The 10,698-nt window shown below is 33.5% G+C and overlaps 1 long non-coding RNA gene across 1 annotated transcript; it reads left to right on the forward strand.

Annotated features, from left to right (window-relative positions):
• The first annotated feature begins 5,384 nt into the window (after positions 1–5,384).
• Positions 5,385–7,382, forward strand: LOC124888800. Its single transcript, XR_007047624.1, has 2 exons — positions 5,385–6,658; positions 7,113–7,382. It is a non-coding gene; the product is annotated as an uncharacterized LOC124888800 (long non-coding RNA).
• Positions 7,383–10,698: the final 3,316 nt, after the last annotated feature.

The raw sequence follows: 10,698 nt of genomic DNA on the forward strand, positions 1-10,698 counted from the left end.
CAAAATTTAGGTTCGGGTAGGCAAATATAGGTTAGGTAGGTAAAGTTTAGAATTTGTGGTTTTGTTGAATGTTTGAAATTATTGTTGGATGTTTGAAATTTTGTTGAATGGTTTGATTTTCTCGCACTAAAAAATGTATTCCTTTAGACGGGGAATGCCCCGAGGCCACTTTACTTATTCACCGGGGAATGTCCTGACGTAGCATGTATGCAAAGGAGGTTTGTGATGAAGGTACGAGGCATCGGGTAAAGAATGGAGCTTAGTTTAGGATTAGTGTAGGTTTACTTTTTCAGTACCTTTTATTTGGGTTGTAATAATGGGACTGGGCATTATTGTTTTGGACTTGTTTTGTTTTGATTTGTTTGTTTGTTTCGTGGTTGTTGTTTGTTAGTTTATACATTCATAATGTCAAATTGTTCAATATACTCCACCAAACGACCATGGTCGAATCATGGAATCGAGGGGTGCCTAACACTGTTCCCTCGGTCAACAGAATTCCTTAGCCGGAATCTCTGTTCGCGGATCATTTTAAAAGAGTCAAAATTATTTGGAAAAGGATTTTCAAAGGTGATTTCACACACTGAGTTTATGTCAAGTGGCGACTCTGAATTTAAATGTAAATAATCCTTTTTGAAACAACTTTCATCTTTTGTCACTTTGATAATAAAATTCTTCCAAAACTTAAAATATTAATCTTTTTTTTTGGAGTAAAAAGGGGGGCTGACAGCTCTGGCGACTTTGCTGGGGAACTTTGGTGAAAAAGATAGATCAATTATGGTGCAGAATATTCACATTGAGGAAAGTTTGCAAACCACTAGTCATGCTAATATGCAAACCATTGGCTAAGTTCTTAGGCTGAGCAATTGAGAAGTCACCCTTCTCCCTACTAGGAAGAGGTCTGGTAATTTATTTTCTTTTCTTTTCTATTTTTTGAATTATCTCAGGGTTATAGTTCGAGGTCTATCTTGTTCTGTCCCTTTGTCGTTTATGGTCAAACCCTTTTTATCTTTTATTTCAACTAAATGAAGTGTCCATTTTTCTTTATGTTTTAAATATGTGTTGTTTGTTTTCTTTAGACAATACATTTCATGTGATATGACATGCTAGTGGAATTTTCAGCCAAATCTTAAAATCCAGTTTAAGCATGAACTTTGAATCAGGGGGGTAAAGTTAAAAAGAGAGCATCTGAGAAAATAGGTAAAGTGATGAGATATTTAGTGACAAGTTGAAGCCTTCTTTGAAATTTAAGGCAATTATTTTGAGAATCACATGAATAACTTAGTCATCAATTGAAAAGTATGTCTCAATTAGGTCAAGCAATAAATGCGTGATCCCATATCAAGATAATCAACTCCACGAAGTCAGGAGTCCTTCATCATGAGAAATGTGCAACAAAAGTGGGTTGGTATTTTGGACAAGCACAAAAGTAGTGACGCACAAGCTCAGTTAAAGTTAGTGCTGTAAAAAATGTCACAAATGATCTTCATTTTTCATTTTCATAGTGCATGCTTTATACTTGCCTGTTTAAAGATTGATATGACGAAAGTATTTCGTTCTGTTATCCAAACATTGTATCATCCTTTGTTTACGTCATTTGAGTTTTAGTTTTGTTTTCTTTTATACCCCTATTTTGGAATCAAGATAGAGTCAACAAAGCTCAAAAGATAAGTGTCGAGCAAAATAATAGAGTCAGAAAAGTTTCTAAAAAAGAAAGAGAAAATATGTGTCCAAAAAGAAAGAAAAGAAAAGAGTGTCAAGAAAAAAAGCAGAGTCAGAAAAGTCTCAAAAGGAAAAAAAATCTCAAGAAAAAAAAAAGAAAACAAAAATTAGAATCAAGCAAAAGAACAAGTTTTCGGAACTACGCGTGACTTGATTCTCTTCTCTCGGGGGTGAGATATCCAGGTTGCCCTACTTTGGGCTTGGTCCAACCAAATAAACAATTTAGAATAACCTAGTCAAAAGAAATTGGGGCATGAGTTAATCCTCATTGTTTTCGTCGATTCCAAAAGTTGTAAGTTCCACCCCACTTCAAGTGTCGTTTGGGCCTCATGCCATCCTTTCTTTCTAATCCTATCCAAAAGCCAAGTTACAACCAAAGAAAGACTTTCAGATCAATCTTTGAGAATGATAAGGCTTAGCATGCAATGCATATGATGATACATTTTGAAAACTATTTGTCTTCCTCAGCACAAAGGATCAAGAGAAATAAAAATGAGAGAGTCTTATCAGTGAAAACCCTCACAAGCACTATAAGACGACTGTAAGTTGAGAGAGATAAAAATGAGAGAGTCTTATTGGTGAAAAATCCTCACAGGCACTGTAAGACGACTATGAGTTGAGAGAAATTAAAATAAGATAGTCTCATTAGTGAAAAACCCTCACGGATAAGACAATAGTGAGCTGAGAAAAAAAAATGAGAGAGGTTTGTTGTCGAAAACTCTTCAAGGCGCCACTAGCCGAATGAGGTCTTAAATGCAAATGACCTAAGAAAGCAGCACAGTTTCAAGGCTATTAACTCAACAACAATGGTAGAAAGTTTGGATGGAAAGATTAAGCAATTTAATCCAAAATACATGGCATAATCATTAGAGTTGACTGTCATTTTTAGCTAAATTTCTCATTTCTTTGTTTCAAATGGGGACATTCTTTGTCTTTTCATTCTTCTCTTTATTTTTATTTTATATTCTTGAGTCAGTTATCCAAATAAAAATCATTGTCATTTTTCTCTTGTCTTTGAGTCAAGTCCATTTCAAAACAAGTGAGAAAAGATTTCAAAACTGACTACCAGCTTCTTAAATTGCACAAAGTAAGACAAAGGGCTAGCACGTGAAAGAAGTAAGATTGTAAGTCAGAACCAGGCATGCAAGGTTGTTGTCAACACACAAATTTAGGGAATTTGTGGAAATACCAAAGTTTAAAGGGGATTGTTTGAGAAACATAGCAAAGCAGAGATACTGTGTTTGTTTCGGAGTCACTCCTAATATTCTGAGTTTGGATCAAAAGTGCAACAAGGTAATGACAAATGTCAATGATTGCAAGGCAAGGTTGTTATGGGACCAGAGCAAGAGAAATCGCCTCAAAAGCCAAAGCCGCGAGCCAACCACCTTATTTTAAACTCACAAGTTTCCTTTGTATGAAACGGGAACAGTTGCTACCTTCAAATCAAAGGCTTCAAAGCGCAAATATCCAGAGGTACAATTTCTCATTTCTGTAAATGGGAAAGCAGTGATGCTCTACAGGTTTGGTAATCGCAATTATGGTAAACCTCATCATCTTGTACCCCTAAGAGACACATTATTTAATTTGGGTCTTTCATGTCTCACGCTAGGAGGTGTACCTCCTAATTTGAATCGTTGATTTTAAAAAGATGTATTTTTAGCAAGAACCTTTCACTTTCATTCTTAAGAGAGGGTTTTGTTGGTCTCAGTCTTTCAATATTACCCCCAAAAGCGACATTTGTTAATCAAGATTTTGATTCATCTTTGCATTATGCACTGTTGCAAGTAAGTGTGATCGGGTTTGACACTTGCAAAAAATTTTGATGAAAACTAAGGCAAAAATTAAAAGTAATGCATGTTATACGGAAGTTAACTTTAGGACCCTGTTAGAAAGTGAGACTTTATTTTTATGAAACATGGAATCTTTCTTTGTCATAATCTTTGTTTGGGATAATTTTTATTTTAGTTTTATTTTGATTTCTGGAGACCGCCTGAAGAACAGGGTGATAAAATTATAAATCAGGAGTCCGCCTGAAGAACAGGGTAATGAAATTGAAAGTTGGGAGCTTGCCCAAAGAACAGAGTGAAGGAAATTGCAAATCAGGAGCCCGCCTGAAGAACGAGGTGATGAAATTAAAAGTTGATGAAACTGCAAGTCGGGAGCTCGCCCGAAGAACAGGGTGAAGAAAATTGTAAGTCAGGAGCCCGCCTGAAGAACTGGGTGATGAAATTGAAAGTTGATGAAATTGCAAGTCGGGAGCTCGCCCGAAGAACAGAGTGAAGAAAATTAAAAGTCAGGAGCCCTCCTGAAGAATAGGAATATGAAATTAAAAGTTGATTAAATTGCAAGTCGAGAGCTCGCTCGAAGAACAGAGTGATGAAATAGCAAGTCAGTAGTCTGCCTGAAGAACAGGGTGATAAAATTGAAAGTTGATGAAATTGCAAGTGGGGAGCTTGCCCGAAGAACAGAGTAAAGGAAATTACAAGTCAGGAGCCCTCCTGAAGAACACAGTGATGAAATTGAAAGTGAAGAAATTGCAAGTCAAGAGCCCGCCAGAAGAACAGGGTGGTGAAATTGAAAGTTGATGAAATTCAAAATGGGGATGCTCTCCCGAAGAACAAGAGCGAGGAAATTACAAGTCGGGTGGCCCGCCTGAAGAATAGGGGTGATAAAAATGAAAGTCGGAATGCTCGTACGAAGAATAAAAGAGAGAAAATTGCAAGTCAGGTGGCCCGTCCAAAGAATAGGGGTGATAAAATTAAAAGTCGGGATGCTCGTCCGGAGAACAAGAGTGAGGAAATTGCAAGTCGGGTGGCCCGTCCAAAGAATAAGGGTGATAAAATTGAAAGTAGGAATGCTCGCCCGGAGAACAAGAGCGAGGAAATTTCAAGTCAGGTGGCTCGCCCGAAGAATAGGGGTAATAAAATTAAAAGTCGGGATGCCCACCCAGAGAACAAAAGTGAGGAAATTGCAAGTCGGGGTGCCCGCCCGAAGAATAGGGGTGATAAAATTGAAAGTCAAGAAATAAGGTGAAAACATTAAAAGTCAAGCAACAAGTTGAAGAAATTGAAAGTCAACAAACTGAAAAAAGCAAGCCAGGAGCCCACCTGGAGAACAGGGTGAAGAAATCGACAGTCAAGCAACAAGTTGAAGAAATTGCAAGTCAGGAGCCTGCCTGAAGAATAGGGTGATGAAACTTACGTCAGGAATCCAAGGAAAGCAGCATAGATCAACATTTTTGTAATTTTATTTATGTTTTAACTTGTGATTTTCATTTTGATGTAATAATAGAGCCGCAGATTAGAATCTCGACAAGGCCTCGACTCGACTCTCCAACTCGGTATAGTTTCTCTCCTTCCAACCCTTTGAGATACCTGTGACTTAATCTCTACATAATTTGGGATGGGTAGTTTTGTCCAGCGTAGAGACTTAGTTGTTTCTGTCTTTCCTTCTATTCCCTCATTTTGAATAATGATCGGGACAAAATTTTGTCTCGTTGTTTACTTCTTTGTATAAAAATGCCTTGTGTTTACATTCAAAGAGGGCATAATATAGACACGTAATTTTATCCGTCCTAAAAATTAATTTCCACTTATTTACTTGCCTACCCCAATACCCTAGGCGTTCCCCACCTTCCAAACACACTCATTCACGGGGCTCACACAGCAACAACATCATTTCTCTCCACACTATTTTTCCACTCAACAAATACACTTTACACACAGACTCCACCAACAAATCTATCTTTTTTTCTCCACTAACAGAGAAGCCATCATGATGCTCTCCATTTTCTTTCTTTTCTTTTTATCTTTTTGATATATACACACACATAAGTTGTACAGAGGACTCCACCAATTCCACTCACATTTTTTCTTTTCTGCTAACAACACACACACTGTCAACGGGACCCACAGAGAATTTCATTCATAGATACACAGTTTTTTCAACAATTTACCCACATAGAACAATACACAGAAAGGAAGCCTCTCCCACTGATATATATATATATATATATATACACCATCACTCTTCTACACAATACGAAGACCAAAATCTTCTTCAGTGATGAACACAATATACCCACACAGAAAAGACCACTAAAAAATGGCTTCTTCTCCACACACAGAGAACACACTACACCCACTGGAATATTCACAACCCTAACCAATTTACACACACAAAACATAAGATTCTCTCCATTTCATTTTCTCCTTCTTCAGAAAACACACATCACACATGCTAATCATACATCCAGAGCACACACTCACCTTCCATTCCATTTAAGACCCATTTTCATCATTCACACATATACTGACTATTTTCCTTTTCCTTCTATTTTCACCATTTACAACACTCCATCTTATTCACTCACCCTCACCGAAAACACACTCACTGTTACACATCACCATCATCTCCCAATACACAGATCCATAATTCATACACAGAAAATACTTCATGCACACACACAATTATGAGAAAGCAGTGTGAGAAATGTAGGGAGATTGAGTGAGAAGAGAGAGATTGAGTGAGTTGGCCTAAGAGATAGAGATCGAAAGAGAAAACCGAGAAAACAAAAGAAAAACAGTGAAATTGAGGGAGAGGGTGGAAGAACAGAGTTATTTTGACTGGTTTTCGATAAGTTTATTGCCGAAAACCTGTCGATTTATTCATCGAAAAACCCAGCATCGCCGACCGTACTATTTTCGGTGAAATTCATTGGAAAATGACATCGCTAATTGAAAATCGATCCAAAACAATGTCGTTGATTCATATTCAGCTTAAGATTTGGGCGTTGTTGTTTGTTGGTTCGTCTTTCTTGTTTTGGGTTGCAATTTCTCAATTCGAGTTGGCAGATTCGAGGTTCTGAGGTCAGAACGAGGCATTTTGGTTGGAACTCTAATCAAATACTTCGACGAATTAAAATAAAAATGGCATTGAGGTTCAATTCTATCTTATCTCTCTTTAACTTTTATGTGATTATGAATGATTCTTGTATTTAGCATGTTTGAATCTTTGTTGTGTGTTGGTTGATGTTGAATTTGGATGTGAGAGATTGAATTGATAGTCGAAGAAATAGGGAATTATTTTGAGAATGAAATTGGGGGAATTGAAAATTGATAAAAAGGGTAATTTAGGTCAATTTTGGTTTATCGTTGTTTTATTTAATTCAAAATAAATATCAAGTTTATGAACTCGATAGGAGCATATTTTAGGCCGCAAGCTTAATAGGCAAAATTTAGGTTCGGGTATGCAAACATAAGTTGGGTAGGTAAAGTTTAGAATTTGTAAAGTTTAGAATTTGTAGTTTTGTTGAATGTTTGAAATTATTGTTGGATGTTTGAAATTTTGTTGAATGGTTTGATTTTCTCGCACTAAAAAATGTATTCATTTAGCTGGGAATGCCTCGAGACTATTTGTACTTATTCACCGGAGAATGCCCCGACGTATCATGTACGCAAAGGAGGTTTGTGATGAAGGCCCGATGTATCAGGTAAAGCATTGGAGTGTAGTTTAGGATTAGTGCAGGTTTACTTTTTCAGTACCTTTTATTTCGGGTTGTAATAATGGGACTAGACATTATTGTTTTGGACTTGTTTTGGTTTGGTTTGTTTGTTTGTTTCGTGGTTGTTGTTTGTTGGTTTATACATCCTAATTTCGAATTATTCGATATGCTCCACCAAGAAAACGTGGTCGAACCATGGGATCGAGGGGTGCCTATCACCTTTCCCTTGGTCAACAGAATTCGTTAGCCGGAATCTATGTTTGCGAATCAGTTTAAAAGAGTAAAAATTGTTTTGAAAAGGGTTTCAAAGGTGACTTGGCACACCAAATTTATGTCAAGTGGGGACTGAATTTAAATATAAATAATCCTTTTCAAAACAACTTTCATCTTTGGTCACTTTGATAATAAAAGTCTTTAAAACTTAAAGTATTAATCTTTTTTTCGAAGTAAAAAAGGGGTGTGACAATTGGAATAAGGGTTTTATCCTTTGTTTTTTCTTCTTCTTTCATACTCTTATATTTACCTTTTCTTAGTTCAATTGGATCACCAAATCATGAAATTTTCTTTCTACCAAATAAACTTTAACTAATTAATTAATTCTCACTACATATGGAATGTAAATTTATATTTTAACTTTTTTATAATTTTATTTTCTCATTTAAATAAAGCTATCATAAATGTGATACTCTAACGTTAACGTGAATTATGATGTATTAAACTTCAAGCCTCATATATTATTACTATTAATTTTACATAATTTTTGTTTTTTCTAAAGATAGAATCAGAATATTAAAAAATAATAATAATAAAGGGGGTGGGGGTGGGGGGTGGGTCTTCTAAAATAGAGACACTCAGACAATAATATAATTATGAAAAAACAGAAGCAAATGTGTAACTTTAATTACTAATACTTGATGTTTTGAAAAGTTTTAGGAGTAATAGTTATGAGATTTTTGCGGGAGGGTAGGTTGTAGAATATGTATATATGGTCAGTTTTTATTTAAAGTTTCAAATCAAAAATATTTTATTGCTAGAAATCAAGCAACCAAACGGTGAACAGGTACAAAGGCATCAAGAACTATGAAAGTCGTCGTTAGTATCTAAAAATTGAAGATCTAAAATCTGAAAAAATCAATTTTTTTACACATTTTTAAATTTTTTACCATTTATATATTTTAGCACACTCCTAATGAAAATTGAAAACCCAAAATCTAAAAATACATTTTTTACATATTTTTTAGAATTTTTACCATATATATATTTTAGCACACTCCTAATTTAATCAAAGTCTTACCATATTTAATCTGACCATATATATTTTCTGAGTCAAATATTATGAAATTAATTAAATAATAAATTAAGAAAAGAATGAATAGACAATTTTGTCTAAAGCGGGATCTTTTAATGTAGGACAAAAAGTTTAAATCACTTTTCTAAGGGTCTTCATACTTTTAATATATTATAGATTATAGATATAGATTTTATAAAAGAAACAGACAAAATAATTACTATAACCTCTAAATATTATAAAAAAAACATTAATTAATGAACAATCTAGGCTGATAGAAAATATACAAGAAGTAAAATTAAACATAACCTATACTAATAGTAGATTGAAATATCAAACAAAGCTAAGTAAAAAGTACCTTAATTTGAATCACTTAGTATAACAAAATAGCTTCTTTAAAACGCCTCGAATATTTAGATCTTAGATTCCAACCTGAAAAGAAATATAGAGTGTTAAAAGATAACTCCACTATAAGGTGTAATTTCAACCAGAGTGAACATATTTTACATTCAAAAGATAAACAATATAATACAATGATAGACTTTATAATAAATTCAACCGAAAAATTCAGGAAAAGGATAATAGTATAATAAGAATTTTAGAAGAAATAAAAGCTACTCAAAATAAACATAAAAAGACACTAGATAAGATAGAACAAAATCTAGATTATTTAAAGTCACAAGAAATAGAAATAGACAGAAAAATTTAGTATTTAAATCACAAATTTAACTTAGAAAAAATACCTACAAAATTAGAAATTGAAAAGCTAATAAAAACTATAATAGAAAAACCTAAAGAATTAGAAGTAAAAACTACTCAATTAATATCTAAACTAATAGAACAAGTAGAAAGTATAACAACAGAAATCAAAGATTTGCAAGTAATAACAAAAAGATTAGAAGAAATATCACTTTCATGAGTGAAGAAGATATAAATTATAGTAAGACATTAGAAAAATCAAAAAACTATCATAGCGAACCAGAAGGATTATCTAAGCATATACCTTCAAGTATAACTGATAAAATTTTATTAAAACAAAACAATACTATAATAAAGTTATTATTAGACTTACATAAAAAGATAGATATTTTAATTAAGGGTACAAAAGCTCAAATACCCGTTCAGCAAGAACCGGAATTACCCGAACTACATAAAAAGATAGACATCCTAATAAAAAATAAAGAAGCTCAAGAACCACCAAAAAACTACCTTGAAATAGAAGAACTTATTAATCAGTTAAAAAGAACTGAATTAACTCCTAAACAAGAAAGAAAAAATATAATAATAAAACCACAAAAATGGACTTTCTATCAAATAGACGGAGAACCATCGAAAACAACGAAAGACAAGGAGAAGAAAGACAAAGAATAAGTTTCTCTGAGAACAAAATAGGAAATAATAATATATTATCGAATATGTAGAAGACAACCAAATATGGAGCAAAACCAAGAAGTAAATGAAATAATAGATGTAGATAGAGATTTGCAAATTTTTCAACAACATCAATTAAAATTACTAAATCCTAAAACATTATATAATGCAGGATATTTTTCTACAGATAATCAGCTATATAGACATTATAGAGAAGAACAAATATTAGCTATAGGAGAAGATTCTATTGATGCTGTCTTTATGATGTATTCTGGGTTAATTATATCTAACTTACACATTATTTCGTTAGCATCCCAATGTGCTAAAGGTTTTTCTCCTATTATTTCTATTTTATCTAAAATTGCTATTACATTGTCTAAGTCTTTCGAATTATTTATTATTCCTATTATGTTTATTCCTTTTTTAAAGTTGTAAAATTGAGTTTCAATGTTTATTAAAGTATAGTCTTTTTCTATGTCTTTTAAGCATTCTTGCCCTTCTGCATTAAGTAGAGCTGTAGTAGCAGAAGGGCAAGAATGGACAATAGAATCAGAAATAAATAGCGAACAAAAATATACAAATAATCAAATCTTAAATCTAAGAGTATCAACTCTAGTAACCTGAGTAAATAATCTAGAACAAAGATTAACCATCCTAGAAAAAGAAAAAACCAAAATCACTATAGAAGAATCAGATAGACAAGAAGCTATACATTTAGAAAAACTAGAGGCAGAACTCATGAATTTGGAAGATAATGACACTAGCCTAATATGCAATAACATTTTTTTACATTTAGCTCTATTATCTTTACTTGGAT

This window comes from Capsicum annuum, chromosome 1 (genome assembly GCF_002878395.1).
Source record: "Capsicum annuum cultivar UCD-10X-F1 chromosome 1, UCD10Xv1.1, whole genome shotgun sequence".
Classification (NCBI taxonomy): Eukaryota; Viridiplantae; Streptophyta; class Magnoliopsida; order Solanales; family Solanaceae; genus Capsicum; species Capsicum annuum.